The 22,356-nt window shown below is 40.4% G+C and overlaps 1 long non-coding RNA gene across 1 annotated transcript in view; it reads left to right on the top strand.

Moving 5' to 3' along the window:
* Positions 1-22,356, top strand: part of LOC121034790 (uncharacterized) — a 291,089-nt gene that overhangs the window by 140,006 nt on the left and 128,727 nt on the right. The window contains exon 2 of the long non-coding RNA XR_005792609.1: positions 13,876-13,995. This is a non-coding gene — a long non-coding RNA (uncharacterized LOC121034790). The remainder of the gene's footprint in view (positions 1-13,875; positions 13,996-22,356) is intronic.

Genomic DNA, 22,356 nt, shown 5'->3' on the forward strand with positions numbered 1-22,356 from the left:
AGGTTAGAGTGGGAGAGAGCCAAAGCATAAGAGACTGTTGAGAACTGAGAGCAAACTGAGGGTTGATGGGGGGTGGGAGGGAGGAGAGGGTGGGTGATGGGTATTGAGGAGGGCACCTTTTGGGATGAGCACTGGGTGTTGTATGGAAACCAATTTGACAATAAATTTCATATATAAATTAAAAAAATAAAAAAAATAAAAAAAATCATAAGAAAAAAAAATAATAATAATAAATAAATAAATAAATGCTTATTGAAAGAATGGTACTAAGTTATCCTAACAGATGACTCTTTTGTTCAAGGACCTTCTCTAGGTGGTAGTTGAAAAACTTACACAGGGTCTGCTTCAGATCATCAAACCTATTTTCTATATTTGCTGACTTAGGAAACAAATATTTCAGTGTATTTCAACTCTGTAACAAGTCAGGTTATGATTTATCATCATCCATTTACCATCTTCAAAATTAATTATTGAACCTCAAATGCCTTTGAATTCCAAAGTTCTAAACTGGAATATAAAGAGGGTCCTAATATCTGAGAGAGGAGCTGAGAATGAAGTACAGAGTCACCTTTGAAAGGCAAAGCCCCTGGGAGACTTGTGTAGGGCGCCCTTTGATGGAGTCAGGGCATGAAGTAATGGTAAAAAGGTAGCTCCATTCAAATAAACAGACATTCGTTAAGTTCCTGCTATGTGGCAGGTCAATGGAGGTGTGGAGGATACAAATGTATCCTTTATTTCACTGGCCTCTAGTCGCCAATGATTCTGCCACCATTCGTTCTGGACAACCCAGGTAACATCTCACAGAGGCTCATTAATGCGTCTTATTCCAGCCCAGATCAGTGAAATGTATTGACAATGTCTCCTCTACCTGATACCTTGTGAGAAGTATCTTTTCTTCCAGTGCCCACCACTGAGTGACCCCACAAGACTTGGGCATGACCACTCATCTCCTTTGTGGTATGTGATGTCCCTTGAACTATATAAGGGGCCAATGTTTTCTTCAGCCTTCAGCATACCAAAGCCATTGCTTTCCACATAAAAGTGAAGACAAGGTCCCACTCCAAAGTCATCTTTTGCCACATCTTGTAACCTAGGACCCAAAGAAGTCTCATAAAGTCGTAATTGAAACAGCTTCTTCACCTCCTGCTTGTGGTGGGTTCTAGAAATTGTCCATGGAGGAGTGTTGGAGAACCAATCTCTGGGACAAGCTTTATGCTCTCCTAATTGCCCTTTTCACTCACACATGTTCTTCTCTGTCTTTCCTTTAAACTGCTTGTGCAAATTGTCACTAACCCATTACAAATGCCTTGACTTTTCTAAATTCTTCTGTAAGAGACCTCTTTGGTCCCACTAGAATTCCTCAATACAAAGATAAATAAGACTTGGTCCCATCTCTCAAAGCACTGGTGCACCCTAGATGAATTTCTGTTGTGTCACTACTCGTCTGAGGGTCAGGGCTGCAGACCAAAAAGAGGCAGCAGTTCAGTAAAATGGAGACACCGTTACACCAGATATCCAAAGAGCCCTTCTGCACTCCTTGGATGTTTGTTACCAGCCACATGGCCTTCAGAAAATCACTTCACTTTTCACGTTCAGTTACTGATTTAAGAGAAGAAACAAACAAAACCTGTTCTCTGCCTCATGGGAGGGCTGTGACAATCAAGAGGTGATGCATGTGAAGGAGTTTGGTAAACAGCAGACTCCATATGCTGCTCACCTGGGCAGTTAGTGCCTTCTCCTCCCCTCCCAAAGCACTTAGATCTGTTCTCTAACACAACGTTTATCACACTGCAGGGTATCTGTTTATACGACCGATCCCCACAGTATACTGTCAGCCACTAGAAGGCAAGGGTGTCCTCCTATTCATTTTTGGATTACCTGCCCCTGGTGTGGTGTCAGTCATGACACATTCACAAAGTACATGTTGCCTGCCTGCCTGAATTAATGTATTGAATGCAAAAATGTTAATTATACTCTGGTGTTCTGAATAATTTTGGACAAATCACATCACCTTCAGAACTTGAGTTTTCCTAATTGCTAGTAGGAAGAATATGTTAATGAGGGTTAGGAAGATATATGACTTTCACATCATATGAATTTAACCCAGAGATATCCTGTAGTGTTCAGCTAAAAATTCTTCCATTGTACAGACGAGGACATCAAATCTAAGAAAATGTGTATGATGTGTCGAAGGACACGTGGTGACCATTGGAACCAGAATCCAGATCTCTTGACCACCAGGTCAGTGCTCTTTATAGCACTTTTTGAGATCCTCAAACAACAGTGACACAGTTACCGCAGGATGATTTTATCATCCAGAGCATCATGTTGTGTTCCAGATAATAGATCTGTTCCTGGCAGAAAATAGATACTGTGGTCAATGAGGAGATACTCCTTGGTGAGAAGGAGCCTTGAACTGAGAACAAAAACTGCATAGTATTGGTCAAGGTGGGTATTAGTTACTCTGAATGAATCAAACTTGAAGAGTGGCAGATGGATTCCCGTGCACCACAGCCCCACAATGAAATTAAATGACTTTATTCAGCAAATACTTAAGAAACTTAACAAGGCTGGGTGTCCTGTAAAGCACTGCATTGCAAAGAGAAGAGGCTGGGTAAGTTAAAGCAATGCCCCAAAGTAGGTGTCAATTCCAGAATCAGTCATCCACTCAATGTTCATTCTTCAAGCTCTTACTGTAAACCCTGATGCTTGGTGATGGACTGTCAAGGGGTTGAGGTGTGGTCTCTGTTCCCCACCCTCCTCAGCCCTGTGTGGACCATTTAGTTGAAAAGAGATGAGATAGTTGAACAGATGAGCACAAGGAAAGGTTGGATTAGCTGGCAGACTGTGTGCATAATGCCCTGAAGGGCATGAAGGGAGGAGTGGCCTATCATACCTGTGGGGTGGGCAGGAAAACGTAAGAAGTTGGTCAGGGAAGGAGTGGACTTTTAAAATGAGTCTGCAGGGGTGCCTGGGTGGCTCAGCTGGTTAAGCATCTGACTCCTACTTTGGCTCAGGTCATGATCTCACTGCTCAGTTCATGAGTTTGAGCCTCGCAATGGGCTCTGTGCTGAAGCATGGAGACTGCTTGAGATTTCCTCTTTCTGCCCCTCCCCTACTTAAAAAAAATGAAACTAGAAAAATAAAATGAGTCTGCAAAAATGAATAGCTGTTTGCCTGTCAGGCAATGAGAGTGGAAGGGGAGAATTATACCAGCAGATGAAGAACATGGAGGCTTAAATTGGCTTGGCATATTTGGGCAACTGAAAGGAGTTTGGTGTGGCAAAGGGCATGAGGGGAATTAAGAAGGAAGAGGTAGGCATGAGGAAGAGGTAGGCAAAATCCTTCTCATTTCAGATAAAGGATTTGTATTTTATCTTTGTGATCAAAGTGTCATGCTTGAATCCATGGCTGAGCTTCAAGGGATCCACAAACCTCTGGAAATTACACTTAAGTTCTTGTGTGTCTATATGTATATAAATGTTACTGGGAGGAGTAGCTTCATATTTATTATTCGGTGCATCCCTACCACCACATCCTCTCTAAACACAGACATCATTAAAAACCAGCCATCTAAGGGTGCCTGGGTGGCTCAGTTGAGCGTCTGACTCTTGGTTTCAGCTCAGGTCATGATCTCACAGTTCGTGGGTTCGAGCTCCTTGGCTCTGCGCTGACAGTGTGGAGCCTGCTTGGGCATCTCCCTCTCGCCTTCTCTCTCTACCCACCTCTCTGTCTCTCTCAAAAATAAGTAAACTTTTAAAATATATAGTGGTCTAGGAGATGACGAATTAGCGAAGGATTTTCAGAAGGTTGTTGTGAGATCAGAAACATGTTTAAGACTGAGATTTCTGGTACCAGTGTGGAGAGTATACAGGTGAGTGAGGCTGGAGACAGGGAGATGGTAGGGAAAATGCTGTAATGGTCCAGGTAGGAAACAGTGAAGCCTAAACTATGATGGTGCCAGTGGGTTGCAGAGCAGGTCCCTTAAATAGTTGACTTTTAAAATAGCTTCTTTTCTTTCAGCTATCCTCTAGACCCTACAACGTAATGAACAAAATAAAATCCTATATTTAGAATTAAAATAGCTTATTTAGTATTATTTTCAGACTCGAAGATGGTGTATGAGTTTTCTATTGCCACTGTAACAAATTACCACAAGCTTAGTGGTTTAAGACAACACAAATTTATTCAGAAGTCCAACATGAGTGTCAATGGGCTAAGATAAACATGTCAGCAGGGCTGCCTTCCTTTTTAAAGGCTCTAGAGGAGAATTATTTATGTGCCTTTTCCCACTTCTAGGGGTTACTTACATTCCTTGGCTTGTGGCCCCTTTCCTCTGTCTTCAAAGCCAGCAAGGCTACATCTGTCTGACCATTCTTCCACAGTTACATCTCTCTCTGACAACAACCAAGAAAGGTTCTGTTTAAGGGCCCATGTGATTATGTTGGCTCCAGCTGTGCAATCTTCCCATCTCTATATCACATATGCAAAAATCTCTTTTGTTGTGTAAAATAACTATTCACAGATTGCGGACATTTTGGTAGGGGGATGCACTATTCTGCCTACCTCAGATGGACACTCAGAACCAGAAAGGCGGGGGTGGGGAGGTGGTGTTGTCTGAGGCCTGAAAACATGTAAGTAGTAGAGTTGGGATGAGGACCCAGATCTCGTGAGCCTCAGTCCTGGGCAGATTCCAATTCCTGGTGCAATTAGACCATGTGTGAATTACTTGTCACCGCACTCAGTAGAGGATGACTGAGTAGATGGCACTTGCCTAGGTCCTCTCCAGTGTATGATGTCTAAGGGATGTGCTGGTTCCTATTTGTTGGCCAGGGTGGCTGTGATATGGCCTATAGAGGGCAAAAGGTCACCACTTCTGTGTTGCCTGGTTTTAGTTAGCACTGACCACATCTGCGAGTCTACATCCTGGGACAGCTTCTCATCTGTATGCCACATTTCAGTGATCAGAGCTCATCCACCATGAGGCTGTTTTAGGCATATGGCATGGTGCAAGGGAAGATTTAGAGGTGGAGTTGAGAGCCCAGGGTGCTGTCCTCATTCTGTTGACCTGAACTATGTGATTTCATTTGAGACTCATTATTCTCCTTTGTGAAATGAGATTACATAGTCCCTATGTGTGGAATGTGGAGATGATTTCTACAGGACTGGCAAGTAAAGTAGAATGGATATATGACAATCGTATAAGAGATCCTTCTCTTCTTTGATTCTCAGTCCTTGATGCAGCCTTGGAACTTGGCATTCAACAGTTCACCTGCACTGGAATGTAGCAGCCAGAGATACCAGATTTTTGTAGGGAAGAGGGTCTGTCCAGGCTCTGAAGAAGCATTGTGACCACAGGCTGTGATGGATTCTACACACCATCTATGTCAGCTCACCAAGACTTTCTGGTTAAGCTAAGGGATTTCTAGAGTCTTTATACTACTAGAACAGATTTATGTGTATTTCTGTGTTTCTGGGTGGCAAACATGAACACAGTTTCAAAAATCTAGCTGTTGCAGCTTCTCTAACGTAGCCCATCAATCTCAAGAACTAACCAAAAGGGAGGTAGAAGGAACAGGAAGGGACTGGAATAAACTCTTTGGGCTCTGGCTTTGCAGTAGCAGATAGGACATTCAAGAATTTGAAAAAGTAGAGATTAGCAAGAAGTGGGACAGGATTAAAGAGAAGGAAGGCTTTAAGATTTTCAAAACCCTATAGGTTTTGAGTGAACCTATAGGTTGACTGAGTGAACTCCAAACAGGCTAAAATGAAAGAAATTCATCCCCAAACTCACTGTCATCATCAAACTTCTAAAAACTAAAGACAAAAAAGTTTTCAAGCAACTAGAGAAAATAGCACCTTACCTTTAAGGAAAAAGAAAAATTTACATGAAAGCATATTTATGATCAGAAACCATAGTGACAGGAAGGAAATAGCACATTTTCTTTGCAGAGAGAAAGGAACTTTCAATACAGAATCCAATATCCCAAGAAAATGTCCTCCAGGAATGGAGGATAAATCAAGACATTATCAGATAAAGAAAAACTAAGAGAATTTGAACATTATTATCTCTTTTAAGAAGAAAGGGGCTCCTGGGTGACTTAGTCGGTTAAGCGTCTGACTCTTGATTGCAGGTCAGGTAATGATCTCATGGTTTTTGAGTTTGAGCCCTGCATCATCAGACTCTGTGCTGACAGCACAGAGCCTGCTTGAGGTTCTCTCTGTCTCCCTCTGCTCCTCCCCTGCTCACATTCTCCCTCTCTCTCTCAATAAAATAAGTAAACTTTAAAAAAAAAGAAGAAACTAAAGAGCAGAGAGTTACTTTGTACCAAAAACACACAGCCAGAAAGCAGTGAAAGTGAAATTTGAACCCAAATTTGTTTGACTCCCGAATTCACCTTCTTTTCAAGATACTTTCTCATAACTTGCATGTGTGAAAATAGTCATTATTGATTTTGAAGGTTATCCTTTCAACACTGACCATGTGTGAGTTTTATTTTCATTATTTGTTTCATTCCAAAATGTAGGAGATTCATTCATTCATTCTTTTCTTCATTTAGTATGGATTAAGGACTATCTCTATACCTATCATTTCTAGAGGTGAATCAGACGAAGCATACATAGAGCCAGGATGTATACGACATGTGTCTGTCACCTTTCCAATACTAGTGGCAGACAACACAAGTCAATGTAGCACTCATCCTTCTCAACCTAGACACCTAAGCAGGAAATTACAGTCTGATAGAGCTGCTGTGTCAGGTGACATTATTTGCCATTCCCGACCTAATCCTGCCCTCCAGGAACCTACAGTCCAGTGAAAGAAACAATTTTCCTACCTTCCAATTCCAAGATTTTTCTATAATAGAGTACAGGCAAATGCATGAAACTAAATGTTGAATAATAGAGAAATAATACAAGTTTATTGCACACTCACTCTTTATCAATACTGTGTTAGGTACTTTACATTTATTACTTTAACCATCATGACTGCTTTATGATATAAACTACTTTTCAACAGCTAATGGTGCTGAGAAGCTCAGAAGTATGGTAAAGATAGCCCATGACAGAAAAGTAATTTGGATCGAGGTCTGCTTGAATTAAAAAATCCATGTTTTTTCTTTTATACTTACTATGCTGCTTCTCTTTGAAAGGATCAAATTCATAAACTAGTTATATTTAAACTATTTTCATGCTATTAAGAATGTATCTAATTATAAAGCTAGAAACCTCAAGAATGTCTCCTGAAATACTCAAAGTAAAAAATAGAATTTAGAACCTAGATAAATACTCAAAATCAACAGCTCTTTTCCTGACAGCCAGTGAAAGGATATAGTGAATAAAGAGATGATATGCATAAGGATAGCATAAAATATGAAATGCTTAGAAGTTACCTTAATGACAAATTTGTAAGGTCTCTGTAAGTAAAATGACAAAATATTACCAGGAGGTAATATCTATATCAATATTTGTCTGTCTGTCTGTCTATCTGTCTGTCTATCTATCTATCTATCTATCTATCCATCCATCCATCTAACTACGTATCTATCTAGTTCCCAATTACTGTTCCCAGTTACTGTTAAGATTATATTTTTTCCATGTTAAGTTATAAAATCAATACTCTACTTCTCAAATTCTTAAAGATGATGATGACAATGATGATATGTATGTATGTTATATATAAAGACTTAACAAAAAAAAAATCTAAAATTAGGTCAATATTTAACAGACAGAAAGTTACAAAGGGGCTTTCTGATCATTAAACAACCAGCAAAACCATAAAGAAAAAGAGATCATACCACAGAACTTAAAGGATTTTCCATATAAAAACTCACAGTGTGGAAAAATAAATCCCATCTATTTAGCAACTAATAGCCTTAATGTATAAAGAGTGTTTACAATTTGCTGAAAGTGTAAAAATGATAACAGCAAGCTTTGATAAGTTATGTATGTAAATTGTAGTACCTAGATCAGAAAACTTTACAAAATGATAATATTCAAAATCATATGGATAAATCAAAATGGAATCCTAAAAAGCTGTTCATTGAATCCATAGGAACAAAAGAAAAGAGAAACAAGGGAACCAGAAAGAGAGAAAACAAACATATAACAGACAGTAAAATGTCATACTTAAGTCCTAATGTAACAATAATAATCTTAAATATAAATAGTCTAAATACACAAACTAAAATGCAGAGGTTGGCAGAATGAATAATAATTACAAAAAAAAAAAAACATATGATCCAACTATGTGGTTTTTAAAAGAAACTCATTTCAAATACAGTGACTTAAAGAGGCTGAAAATAAAAGGATAGAAAAAGTAATATGTAAACAATTTTATTTTATTATTTTATTTTATTTTTTCACTATTTTGCCATTTTATTTAAAATTTATTATATAAAAATGCTCTGTTAAAATTATCTGACTAGCCTATTGTTTTTGTTTGTTTTTACCTTTTGTGTAAATTTTTAAAAATTCTATTTAACTTTTAGTTCCCATAAGTATTTAGTGAATACACTCTTAAGTCTGATCCAATGAACCTGAGACCCATCTCCAAATTATTTAATTTTTTTCCTGCTGAATTTTAATTAATAAATTTTTTTTAAATTTATATCTAAGATAGTTAACATGTAGTGCAATAATGTTTTCAGGAGTAGAATCCAGTGATTCATCACCTACATATAACACCCAGTGCTCATCCCCAAAAGTGTCCTCCTTAATGCTCCTTGCCCAATCAGCCCATCCCCTCACCCAAAACCCCTCCAGCAACCCTAAGTTTTTTCTCTATATTTAAGAGTCCCTTATGGTTCGTCCCTCTCCCTGTTGTTATATTATTTTTGCTTCCCTTCCCTTATGTTCATGTGCTTTGTATCTTAAATTCCACATATTAATGAAGTCATATGATATTTGTCTTTCTCTAATTTCACTTGGCATAATACACTCTGGTTCCATCCACGTTTCAAATGGCAAGATTTCATTCTTTTGATGGCAAAGTAATATTCCATTATACATGCACATGTACGCGCGCGCGCGCGCACACACACACACACACACACACACACACCCCACATCTTCTTTATTCATTCATCAGTCAGTGGATGGACATTTGGTCTCTCCATACTTTGTCTATTGTCGATAGCTTATCATGCAACCAATATTAAAAGACACGTATGTTGTCATATTAATATCAAATAGAATATACTTCAGACAAAACCTTTGCTAGAAACAAATAGGGACATTATTTAATGATAAAAGAATCAAATCAATCCATTAGAAAGAAAACAATCCACAATTCTAAATGTTGATGTACCAAGGAACTGAACCTGAAATACACGAAACAAAAATTGAGCCAAAAGGACAACTCCACAATTAAAGTTGGAGATTTCAACTCCCACTGTCAACAACTGATAGAACTAATAGTAAATCAGCCAGAATATACAATTTAACAACACAATCAACTAATAGGATCTGACATATGTAGAACATTCAACTGACAATAACAGAATACATATTTTCATCAAGCACACATGGAATAGTCACCAAGATAGAACACATCTTGGAGCATAAAACAAACCTCAAGAAATTTAAAAGAATTGAAATCATACAGATGGTATTTTCTGAACACATTGGAATCAAATAAGAAATCAACAGAAAGTTAACAGGAAAACCTCCAAGCACTTGAAAACTAAACAACACGCTTCTAAATAATTCATGAATCAAGGAAGGAGTCCAATAGAGAATAAAAGAAATATATTAAACTGCATGAAAATTAAATTGTGATATATTACAATTCATGAAACACAGCTAAAGCAGTTCTGAGAGGAAAATTTATAGCATAAACATTTACATTAGAAAAGAAGAAATGTCTTGAATCAATTATTTAGGCTCTCACCTCAGAACCTAGGGAAAGAAGAGCAATGTAAACCTGGAGCCAGCACAAGGAAGGAAATGGTAAAGGTAAGGGCAGCAACGAATGAAAATAACAGAAAAACAATAGAGAAAATAGTGAAACAAACAGCTCGTTCTTTGAAAGGAGAAATAAAATCAACAACTCCCTAGGAGAATCGACAAAGAGAGAAGACAAGACTCAACAATAGAATAAATGAAACTGTATATCTATAAACCCTTCCCACATCCAAAGAAAGATAAGGGAATGCCAAGAACAATTCTACATGCATACATTTGACAACTTGGATGAAATGGACTACATCATAAAATACACAAACTACCACAACTCACTCAGTATAAAATACATAATTTGAATGGCTTTGTGACTCAAAAAATTGAATTTGGAATTTAAAAACCATCCCCTCAAAATCTCTAAATCTGGTTGGTTTCACTGGGGAATTTTACTGAATGTTTAAAGAAGAATTAATATGAATTCTGCACACTCTCTTCCAGATAGTAAAAGAAGGAATACTATCCAATCCATTTGATGGAAATAGTATTACCCTGACACCAAAACCAGCTAATGATGATACCAAAAAAAAAAAAAAAAAAAAAAAAATCCAAAACAACAGACCAGTATACCTCATGAGTATACATATAAAAATCCTTGGGGTACCTGGGTGGCTCAGTGGTTAACCGTCTGACTTTGTCTCAGGTCATGATCTCGCGGTCCATGGGTTCGAGCCCCGCGTCAGGTTCTGTGCTGACAGCTCAGAACCTGGAGCCTGTTTCAGATTCTGTGTCTCTCATTCTCTGACCCTCCCCTGTTCATGCTCTCTCTCTCTGTCTCAAAAATAAATAAACGTTAAAAAAAATCCTTAGCAAAATATTGGTAAATAGAAGTCAGCCATATAAATTTATTCCCAGATACCTTATTGCCATTTTATGTTTTTATATTATATTTCATATTTTATTGTTTCTGGTAGATTAGAATGAGATTTTTTTCATATTGTTCTTTTATCCAGATACAATTGCTAAATTTTTAATTCTAAAATTTTGTGGATTCCTTATATTTTCAAAAGATGAGAATGCCATTTTCAGGTAACCTCTTCCTCTTTCTCTCTCTCTCCTTGTTGAATGTTACTCGTAGGTCCACCCAATCCTGAGATAGTAACATTCAATCCATACATCCAAAGGAAAGACAGATTTGTATTGTATATCCTGTTCTGAACAGCATTAGGGACCATTATAGATAGAATAAGACAGAGAGCACCTAGACTTTGATTCAGGGTCCTAGGTTTGAATACCATTCTTTTTTTTTTTTTTTTTAATGTTTTTGTTTATTTTTGAGAGAGAGACAGACAGAGCTAGCAGGGGAGAAACAGAGAAAAAGAGGGAGACACAGAGTCCGCAGCAGGCTCCAGGCTCTGAGCTGTCAGCACAGAGCCCGATGCGGGGCTCGAACTCACAGACCTTGAGATCATGACCTGAGCTGCAGTTGGACGCTCAACCGACTGAGCCACCCAGGCGCCCCGAATACCATTCTTGCTGCTTACTGGCTGGCTGTATTAGTTTGCTCTGGCTGCCATAATGAAATACTACAAAGTGGCTTAAACAAAAATTTATATTCTCATTGTTCTGGAGGCTACACCCCAAATCCAGGTGTCAGAAGGTTTTGTTTCTCCTGAGGCCTTCCTCCTTGACTTGCAGGTGGCCACCTTCTTACTGTGTCCTCACATGGTCTTTCTTCTGTGTGTCCGTGTCCAAATGTCTTCCTATAGGGACACCAGTCAGATTGGATGGGGGCCCATGCTAAAGACCTCATATTAACTTAATTACTTCTTTAAAGACCTTGTCTAAATACAGTCACATTCTGAGATATGGGTTAGGACATCAACACATGAATTGTCAGAGGACACAATTCAGCCCCAAACAACTGGGTAATCATTCGCATTCTGCTTAGCTTTCTGTGTCTCTCTGTGCTCTTATTTAAAGTGAGTGGGTAGATCATATGACCTCTGTGTTTCCTTCCAGTTCCCAGTTTTCCAAGCTTTCATCATTTTCAGCTTGCTGGTAAGCACCCTGTCTTCACAAATCTCTTCATTTCTCCATGGATTAGCATGGCTTATACTGTGTAGTATTGTTAAGTGAATAGCTACATTTTCCTGATTCAAAGGCAGAAGTCAGTTCATAGACATGAAACTAGTTTTCTGGAGGTTCTGGGACTAGGAGTTGTTAATTTGACTGAAACTCCTCACTGAGAGAGAAGAAAATAATTGAAGTTGCAGAGAAAGTAAAACAGAACACATAAGGGGAATTCATTGAAAGGGGGCTTGAAGGCGGGAGGGAGACATGTATAGAAGAACCTCGAAGGCAAAAACGAAGGAAACTCTGCTCCACTGTGCCCACAACCACTGTCAAGTGAGTGATGTAAGTCAGTTCTCCTCTTTCATACTTTTTTTTTTTTTTTTAATGTAAAAGATGTGTGCTTGGTGTTCAGGGACCATCCTGATTTCGTGTAACCTGATTCTTTTCAATAAAGAAGGTGATTCATTAAATGTGTAACTAAATGTGATTCCATTTTTATAACCTTGCTAGGCTTATATAAAAATAGTCACAGCTCAGGGAAGAAAAATCTTTTGTCAGATCGAGTATATAAATTCTTGGTTCATAAACCACAATCAGCTGTAGAAAGGCTGTGGAGAGACATCTGAGGGCAGCAGAAAGAATGGAGAATTTGCTCCCTGGAGACTAGGTTTTTGTCTCTGTTCTGATATTTCCTCCCAAGCAGGTCCACTTCTGTAAGCATCATCTGAAATGAGTTTAAAAGGACCCCAACCTGACCAGTGGGGCATCCCTCCTGGTGGAACTAGAAGGGAATTTCAGAACCAAAGTGCAGCTCATTTCTCTGGAAGCAAAATCAGAGTGGCTGGTGAAGGTGAACACTATCCGGAGCATAGAGCAATAGAGACCCATGTGTGGTGTTTGCATTACCACTCCCTCTCCCTCACAGCCTATCTGACGTCACTCACCAAGCGTGGCAGGCTCTGCCTCTGACTATGAATGTGCCTTACCATCCTTCTAGCCATTGTGCTCTGGGCAGGCACTATCAATTGATTAGAGGGAACATGGGAGGTGAAAACAGTTTGCTCTCCCTGGCCTAGAGCTTAGTCAGAATGATGGAACCAGACGCACTGAAGTTTATTGAAATAAATGTCAGAAAAATTAACAGGGTGGACTCAGCAAAGACAGCTGGCTGCTGAAAAGCAAGGAAAAGGTCAGGTCAGATGTAAAGGATGACTGGCACCCTGGCCCCCGTGGTAGGAGAAAACAGTAGACGAAGTGGGTCACAGACAGCATGAAATCTCAGAGAGTGGACAAAGTGGGAGTGGGTAGGGAAGTATCTTGGAATTATGACCCAGTTGCAGGGACTTATGTTTGGCCATCGCTGCCTAGAAGAGGCAGTGCTTGGACCTGCTGGTTGGCTAAATGCAGTGTCTGTGAGCCCCGGGTCCCCGGGGGCACTGTTGGTCAAGTTGTCACTGCTGCCCTGCCTGCAGTATACGCAAGGGCAGTTGGAAACTGGCAAGAAAGAAGATGCTGGTGCTCTGCAGCCACAAATGAGTCCAATCTGATTTCTATCATGTACCACTTTCTTGCCCTTGGGCAAGATATTTCGCTCTCAGAGACTCCGTTTTCTTGCTAGATCTTTGGGATTATCATGCTGTGTCTTTCGTGGTGTGATAGTAAGCATCCGATACGTAGTAAATGCTTACTAAATAGCAGGTATCACTGTTATTTTTCTCACCTTACCTCTGCCTCTGGAGCAGGCTCAGCTGTCGGATCCAAGGAAAGGAATAAGAAGAGTCTAAACTAATATTAGTTAGACTACTGGGAATGCACTTTATTACAATCAGACATTAAGCTGATTTTGTGCTGGTTTCAGTCATTGAGAGGGCTGATTTATTTCTGGTTTACTCATACCTCCAGCCCTTCTGCAGTCCCAGTGGAAAATCCACCGTGTTTACGAGGCCTCAAACTCTGACTTTCTGTCTCATCAGCCTGGGAGCCTGCTGGAGGTTCTGATCGACGCCTGCCACCTGTGAATTGGTAAGTCCCTCAAGGGGAAAATTGTCACAGACTGTCTCTGTGTTCCTTTCTTCTTTAGGATCCTGGACCCGTATGTCCTGATTTTGAAATATTTTTATCTGGGCTGCTCGTTACTCTCAATAACAGAATTAGTCCATAAAACCTAGTTTGTTATAATTTAAATAGAGAAAATTCCTTACTTATTTAATGTGTATATGAAAAAAATAGTGCAAAAAATTATGATAATTTTTTTATTTAAAAAGGAAGCAATTGAAAGAAAAAAGTGCTGAGTAAAAATGTTACACATGATATGCTATGCTGTTTTCAGTTCATTTCTTTAGTACATAGTAGGTTTTCAACATTTATGGTCAAGTCTCTATTACTCTTGCTTTGAATACTGCAAGTTACCTTCCTGGTCTTTCTGTCTTTTGTCTATCACTCCTCATTCAAAATATATGTCATACCCCAATCTAAAATATTTGAAACACAAAACTGGTCATATTCACCTTTTGGTTGAAACCCTTCAGTGGATCTTACATCTGTAAAACTTCTTTCAGAGTAAAAGTGGCTTGAATATGAATACACTTAACTTGCTCACAAACAACAGATGTAAAGTTAACCAGTTTGAAAGGCGGTAAGTTAGTTTAGTAATGTCAGAGACCTGGGTTGGTTTCTCTGAAATTCTTTTGGTTTTCTATTCACGGACTCAAGGAGGCTGCCATGGCTCCTGAAATCACATTTGCATGGACTGACAAAAAGGAGAGGTGGCATAGCCCTCCTTTTATCAACGGAGCAAAATCTTTCCCAGGAGTCCTCTAAAAACTTTCCCTTTTTTCCCTTTTCAATGTTCAGACCTGAGTCATGGGACCTTTCCCTTGCTGACTTATCTCTGGTGTACTCTGGGTCACTGAGACTGGGACAGCGAGTGTCTGGGAGGTAGACTGTGGCTGCAAAGCTGCAGCAAAGAAGAATGAGTATTTTTAGCTGAATATTAGTATCCGCACCAGCGAGGCATTTTTTTTTTATTTTTTTTTCAACGTTTATTTATTTTTGGGACAGAGAGAGACAGAGCATGAACGGGGGAGGGGCAGAGAGAGAGGGAGACACAGAATCGGAAACAGGCTCCAGGCTTTGAGCCATCAGCCCAGAGCCTGACGCGGGGCTCGAACTCACGGACCGCGAGATCGTGACCTGAGCTGAAGTCAGACGCTTAACCGACTGTGCCACCCAGGCGCCCCAGCGAGGCATTTTTTATATGATAAGTCAAAACCTTTTATCGGGGCGTTAGTAATTCTTTCATGTTGCAAGATACCACATTGCATCCAAACGTGGTTAGTATTTATTGAAGAGCTGTACTGGGGAGTAGGGAAGCCCAAGAAACCAATTCAACAAGTCTTCAGGATAACTAGATGCCGTCAGCCTATCCCACGGCAGCTCTGGGATTATCCAGCATAGACGAGCGGGAGTGAGAGTCTCATGACCCTGCTCAGGTGCATCGGCCATTGTGTTGAATCAGTCCATCTCTGACACCCCTCAATGTCTCAACCACTTCTTCACCCTCCCACCATTCCTGACCATTGACTGTGTGGATCTTGCATTGGTACTTACAGTGATACAATTGAGCAAGTCCGTCTCTTTCCTGAAGAGGTCATGTCCTATGCAACCTTCAGGATTTGGGCTCCAGCACCATGAGAAGTGTCCGTTGACCCTTTAGCAGTTCTTGCTGATGCTTCCTGGCCCCTCGGCTTGCCATACCACAGAACCGACATCTCTCTATTGAAATTGCCTTGCCCTGGGAGACTGATCAAGAGATAGATTTTTGGGCCCTGCCCACCCCCCCAAGATTCTGACTCCATAAGTCAGGAATGGGCCTAGAGATGTGCATTTTAATTTACATGATTCTATAGGAGGAAACATGGACCATAGTTTTAAAATATCAACCCTATGTATTAGACCCTTTACACGGCAACTCTTACGTATCTCCTCGAAGAGTTCTTTGTGGTTATTATTAAAATCCTGATTTCATAACTGGGGAACTGGAGACTCAAAGAGCACAAAAGCACACAGTGAAGAATAATGAAGCCAAGCTTATTCCAGAGCACCTGCTCTTGAGTCATGCCCAGCCCCCTCGTTATAGTTCAGCACCCTGGCACCCCCAAGGCTTCCTCCTTTCTCGTTAGCAAAGCTGGGCCAGGTCTGGTTCTCAAAATGGCTGCTCAGGAGAGAAGCACATGGCTCCTCCACAAGAAGGCATTGATGGAGCCCCAGTGGCCCTTCTCTAATGAGGGCAGGCTGTACTAGGAAAGCGGTGGGACCCAGTCCACTGAGGGTTCCAGAGTGCTTATTCTGAGGAAAGGAAAGTATAAAGAATGGTCCCGATTTCCCTCTAGCAACTTCCCTTTCTACAGCCACAGGGACTCCTTTGAAGACCTGTGAGCACTGTACGTGGGATCTGGGCTTTTTTCTGACTCACTCAAATTGATGGCACGGTAGAAAAGCAGGGCCTAGGCAGCTTCAGGTTAGAACAGAAAGGAAGGACTACAAGCATGGAGGAAGAGAGATGAGGAAAAGCCCGGGGTTGGGGCTGGTAGTTTCATGTAAATTGTAGGATTTGGAAGATCTGAGTTCAAATCCAGACCCTGCCACTCAGCAGAGTGAGGTTGGGGAAGTTGTCTCATTTATCTGGGCTGCAGCTTGCTTTTCTACAAAGCGGGCATATGATCCAAGCCTCAGCTTCTGTTGTTGGGATTAATGGAGACTCTTGAGACACCTCTTCCTTGAAGGTGGAGAGGGCACTGGAACAGCCACATGCTCACATGCATTCCCCAAACCCCACAGCCCCAAGCCGCTCCTGGCCAAGAATCCAGGACTTTTTAAAGGTTGGATTCTGAGGGAGAAAAAAGTTTGTTAGCCTTCTCCCTGCTCAGTTTCCACACCTTACACACACTTGTTGTAACAGAAGCAAGCCGGGATACAGCTAGGTCCCAGGGGACCGCGGAAGTGACAGAGTCAAAGCAATTAGCTGAGACTTCTACAAAGGTCCTCAAAAAGTCATTCTTGCATCTAATCTTTAGGCCTTCCTCCTGAACCCCTGCCATCTGTGCCTCCTCATTGTTCACTTGGAAAACCCACAAAACAGAAAAGGGGGGACCTGTCCTGTTCCGTAGCCAGTGTTGATGGAGCAGAATTTCAAGGTTCAGATAGTGTGGTGGGAACATAAGCGAGAAAATGTAGCAAATACTACCAGCTGATGTGTGTGTGCCTTCATTGCTTTTGTCTGGGGGAAGAATCTGCAATTATTATTTGTTTTTAAAATGTGTATATCCAGGTATAACCACATCCAAAGAAGTGTGCCCTCATTAGCGTAGAGCTCGGTGATTTCAGAGTGAACACCAGTCAAAAGAGCAGGAAGCAGGCGGTAGAAGCCTCCAGAAGTCCCTCTCAAACTCTCTCCAGTCACTACTACCCCAGCTCCTGCAACATGGATCCATTTCTCCTACCTTTTCACGTCTGGAATCATCCATGCATTATTCTATATCCAGCTGCTGCTGCTTGACCTGATGTCCCATAAGATGTGTCCATGTTGTTTCTTGTAATTACAGATTCCTCTTTATTCCATTATGTTAATATCCCACCAGGTATTGATACAATGCAGGGTTGGCAGTCGATTCCTATCCTGCATAGTGCTGTCGTGCACATTCTTGAAAGTGCATACCTTTCGGTGGACATCTGCACTCTTCTTGTTTGAGTGTGTGCTCACGAGTTGAAATGCGGGGTCAAAGTATGTGTATGTTGGTTTTCCAGGCCGGTTATACAGCTCACATTCCCACCAGACACCTATGAGGATTTCAGCTACACTTCTTTGACAACATTTGGCATTTTTCTTTCTTTTTTCCTCTCCATTATAGCCCTTCTGGTGGGCATACAGTGAGCCTGGCAACTTTTAACAAATAGAGCTTGATGTCTTCAGAAGCCCTCTTCAGGTTTCACAGTCCTTGTCAATCCCTGCAGTCTTACGTGAGGCCAGTGCACACATTTATGCCTCCTGCCATGTTCCAAAAGGCATCTGAGTTTGAAAGCCCTGACATGTACTCTCTCATCCAGTTCCAAAATTAGGTATATTATTATTCCCATTTTACTGAAGCAGAAACTGAATCACTGGCCCAAGGTCACACAGCAAGAAAGTGACAAAAGCACAGGCCACCAAAGGCTGGACCTGTGCTCGTGTGCCTTTTGCAAGCAGTATAATTAGCATGAGACAAGAAAAAGTGGTAGGAAAACTGTATGCTCTTATAAAAACTGGATTCATTTCTAACTGGCTATACAAACTTAAAGCAGTACACTCTTCTGAACCTCAGTTTACTTGCCTGTAAAATGGGGATGATGATAAAATATCTTAAAGGGATATTTGGTGGATTAAATGAGACCACTAAGAGAAAGTGACTGACACCAATGCCTAAAAAACAATAAATATAAATTAAAGGGTTAGGTGGAAGATGGTGACTTGAATACAGGTCTCTCCTTTCCCTACTGGTGTGGCCAAACGAATATAAAAGGACCAATAATTCTGCACTGGCATGGAGAACTCAGGAAAGTTGTTGTCCACATTCCTCAGACTTTATGGGCTTTCTCATGAGAAGAGTAGAGTTGGGCAAGAGCAAGGGGAGTTGTCGAGCCCGGTGGGAAACCCTGGTGGAAGCTTTCTTGAGGAGACACAGGAGGACTGAGGATACAGGTAGGCACTGGTGCAGAGAGGAAATGCTTCACTGGCTACCCCGTCCACAGTGGCAGACTGATGGCCTTCCAAAGTGGGTCTGCAGAGGTGCTTCCAAGGAGAAGAGTCCCCACGGTGAGGCTCCTCTGTCGTGCATAGACAGTAACACAAGGCCGGAGGCAAGATGGGCACATGTGCTCCTATAGTAGCCAAGAGAGGGAAAGCAGGAGCAAACAGAGTTCTGGGTATGTGAGCATCCAATATAGAGTAAGTTCCCTAAGGAATGGCCCATGCTAATGTCCCCACCTTCCCCACTCAGGGAGCCACCACACAGAGCTAGAAAGTAGCTAGCTCTCTAGTCTAGGATTTGAGATGGGGCCTCTAAAGGAGAAAACAGAGGAGAGGAAATCAACAAGGATCCACCCATCCTGTTTATAAGGAAAAAAGTCAGTCTTGTGTACAATGTGTCCTCTTTCTACTTGACTGAACACAGATCGTACCAAGATGGAAGCAGTGAAAAGATGCTGCAAAATAAAAAAAAAGGGAGGAAAACCTATCACTCAAGTTTCAGCAAAAAAACTTATTTTTGGAAAAACTTTCTGAAAACATGCAGAGAAAAATTAGGAGGAACCTGCCTGGAATTTAAAATGTTGACTAACAGCTTTTTCCAACATACTCGTAAAGACAATTAAAAAAAAAACCAAAAAACAAAAATTCTCCAAACAGCCTTAAAAGCTGAAACTGAGAAATAGTATATCAAAATAGGAAAGATATTGAAACTGTAAGACACAAAGAGATGGATTGAGGAAAATGTATCTAGGTTTAAGTGCACAGACGCTGCATTGCACAGACCAGAATTGCTTCTTGTAAAAAAAAAAAAAAAAGGGAGGTCTAAAAATAAGCAGGGAGATACTTTGTGTCTTTTCCATAGTCTTATTTAGAATAAGCCACTCAAGATCAAAAGCAAACAGGAAATAGCAGGGGTGTCTCTCTGTTCTATCCTGTACTAAGAATCACACAATGTTATATTCCTTCTGTGTTGGTTCATCCACCCATCTTGGCCATGTCTGTCCATTCAGGGAAGACAGACATGGTCAAGAACAAGGCAGGAATAGCAACACTGTGTGCTGGAAATGCAATATCTATAAGTAAAGCACTGAAGTCAGGTGTAGGAGCAGGAAGAACAACACAGGTGGGAATACAGGTGTGAGGCAGGCAGAGGGGGGGCTCGTGTGGTGCTTAGAAGAATGCACAAGCAACCAGACTGTCCTGAATCTGCCACTAACTACTTGAGGATTCTTGAAGGTCTCTCTGAGCCTTAGTTTTTCCACCTATAAAATGGGAATAATAATAGTTCCTACCTACTTAGTAGAGTTATTGGGAGGATTAAAGGAGGTTATATGTGTCATGTGCTTAGGAGGACCTGAAATATAATTTTAATAATAATAATGATGTCTATCTGTCTATCTATCTACCTACCTACCTGTCTATCTACCTATCTATTTATCTATCTTTGCAAGGAGAAAGGTGGTTGGGAAAGTGAAAAATAACACTGCTAGAACAGAGTGTATTATGTCTGGACTTCTGGATTTCATATATAAATAACATTTCAAAGAAAATTTTGGAAATCAACATTGGGTTGCCATTTATTTTATCTTACAACATTTAAAAAATAAGAGCAGGGGTGCCTGGATGGCTCGGTTGGTTAAGCGTATGACTCTTGGTTTCAGCTCAGGTCATGAGCTCACAGTTTCATCAGTTCAAGCCCCATGTCAGGTTCTGTGCTGGCAGCACAGAGCCAGCTTGGGATGTTCTCTCTGTCCCCCTCTCTCTGCCCCTCGCCACCTGTGCTGTCTTTGTCTCTCTCAAAATAAATAAATAAACTTTAAAAATTTTGAAAAAAAGCAAAGGAGGTTAGTTAGCATAAACATCGAAAAATTAATCTCAAATAAAGAAGTGTCTCTTAATTATTCTCAATACATTGCCTGCTTTTTTTTCTCCATTTACAGGAGATAAGCGAACACTTCATCTGAAACGTGCATTGGTCTAACGGCTGTAGTTTGGAAAATATCCCAATAAGTGAAAAAATGCTAATAACTGAGAAGTAGACTAGGAATTGTGTCCATCATCTTGCCCACCAGTTATAGATACGAGATACCCACCACACAAAGGCAGAAAGGGATCCAAAGGCAAGTCGTTATCCTGATGTCCATAAGGCTTATCTATGCCAAAGAGTCCTACTAGCCAAGAAAAGTAAATGTACACCCTAGGGAAGAAAGGGGCATAAACTAAAGTGAGCTGATTAGTCTGAATACATACGTAAAGTAAAACAAACGAAAAGCACTACAGAGTCAAAACCTGAGAGAGGGGCGCCTGGGTTGCTCAGTTGGTTGAGCGTCCGATTTCAGCTCAGGTCATGATCTCGCAGTCCGTGAGTTCAGGCCCCACTCGGGCTCTGTGCTGACAGCTCAGAGCCTGGAGCCTGCTTCGAATTCTGGGTCTTCTTCTCTCTCTGCCCCCTCCCCCACTCATGCTCTCTCTCTCTCTCTCTCTCTCTCTGTGTCAAAAATAAATAAACATGAAAAAAAATTTAAAAAAAACTGAGAGGAGTCAGAGAAGGAGAATATTTCTGAAAATAAACTCTCCAAAATAGCCAAGAACTACTTTAATGCAATGAGTGGCGACCAGCCTATCAAGACTTTATATACATATTTACTATTATATATATATATAGACACAGAGTCAACCCTCATTATTTGCAGATCTTGTATTTGCAAATTTTCACACTCACTAACGTTCATTTGTAACCCAAATCAGTGTTCACAGCCATTCACAGCGTCACAAAATCTTTGAGTTGCCCAATTTGCATGTTCCCAAGTAAGTTCAAATGAGGCACCACTCTGCCTTTTGTTGCATTTCTCATGCTGTAAACTAAGTATGCTTTTCTCATGCTGTAAACTAAGTGTATTTAGTGTTGCTTTTCACATTTTTTGTACTTTTTGTTGTTGGTTTCACTGTTTAAAATGGACCTAAGTGCATGGGCTGGTGTTCCTAAGCACAAGATGAGTCTGATATTAATGAATCATATGTATGTACATATGTGCACGCACATATTAGTGTTTAAACAGAAATACACATAAAACAAGGTTATCCACTGATCCGTTGATAAAAGCATTGTCACCAGAGTCTTACAGGAACTTTATCCTATATTTCTTCTAGGAACAGTAATTCAATACTTGCTAATTCAGTGTTTGCAGTGCCTTTATAGAACATAACTGCTGTGAATAACAAGAATCTAATTATGTGCCTATACATATATAAGCACATGTACACAGGAATATATATATATATATATATATATATGTATATATATATCACAATGATACTGAAACAGTAATTGAGTACAAATCAATGAAATGAAACAGGAGATCCTGAAATAGACCTTACATAGCTTAGTATAGTGTAGTTTTATTTAGTGTGCTGTTATTTTGTTTACTGTTATTAGGTTTACTATGATCTCATTTTATTTCTATTTAATTTTTTTCATTTTTTTAAATTTATTTTAACGTTTATTTTTTACTTTTTAAAATTTACATCCAAATTAGCGTATAGTGCAACAATGATTTCAGGAGTAGATTCCTTAGTGCCCCTTAGGAACCGCCCCCCCC

Source organism: Herpailurus yagouaroundi, unplaced genomic scaffold, assembly GCF_014898765.1.
Source record: "Herpailurus yagouaroundi ecotype Mexico unplaced genomic scaffold, PumYag 160, whole genome shotgun sequence".
Taxonomy (NCBI): Eukaryota; Metazoa; Chordata; class Mammalia; order Carnivora; family Felidae; genus Herpailurus; species Herpailurus yagouaroundi.